This window comes from Penaeus monodon, chromosome 20 (assembly GCF_015228065.2).
Source record: "Penaeus monodon isolate SGIC_2016 chromosome 20, NSTDA_Pmon_1, whole genome shotgun sequence".
NCBI classification, from domain to species: Eukaryota; Metazoa; Arthropoda; class Malacostraca; order Decapoda; family Penaeidae; genus Penaeus; species Penaeus monodon.
This window is the reverse complement of record NC_051405.1, coordinates 32,683,933-32,684,511: the sequence shown is the minus strand read 5'-3', so window position 1 is coordinate 32,684,511 and position 579 is coordinate 32,683,933. Positions and strand designations below refer to the sequence as shown.

General features: G+C 47.3%; 1 pseudogene; it reads right to left on the bottom strand.

The window, feature by feature from the left end:
• Nucleotides 1-208: 208 nt before the first annotated feature.
• The window catches only part of LOC119585976, a 4,864-nt pseudogene continuing 4,493 nt past the window's right edge, over nt 209-579 (bottom strand).

The following is a 579-nucleotide window of genomic DNA, read 5'->3' as shown; positions in this document are numbered from 1 at the left end:
CGTTAATATTCATCGTTGTAGACAGTTCATCTACGTATTTTTTCTCTACCTATACAAATTCTCGGAAGGTCAGCGTGTCATAGCGGAAGTCCAATATACAATTAAATCGGAAGAAGAGGTCTAGGCCAAAGAGGTTTTCATCCTCATCGTCGACATTGCACAAAACCGTGCCTCTAACATGCATCTCCACGGATGCTATTTCAGAGTCCTACTTAAGCTGGTGTTCCTGCCCCCAATCCCTCAGTTGTTTGCGTGACACAATAGTTTCGGTGCACCCTGTATCCGAATAGAACATCGTCGGGATGCCAAAACACTCTATGTCCACTCGCGGACAATTATTGTCTTCCGTCCAGTACAGATCAAACGTCTCTTCCTCCATCGATTTCCCCTCAGCCTCGGTTTGTGGACCAGCACTCGAAGGCGGCCTGCTGATCGGCCTTCGAGGCAAGCGTTGCCTGTTTGTCCCCAGAAGGACACTAGTCATTTTCTCTGTGAACCTCAAACGCCATCACTCACGATTTGAGAAAATGGATGTCGCTTCTAAAATTTCTATCCGGTACCTTCACTCCGGTAAGGAGG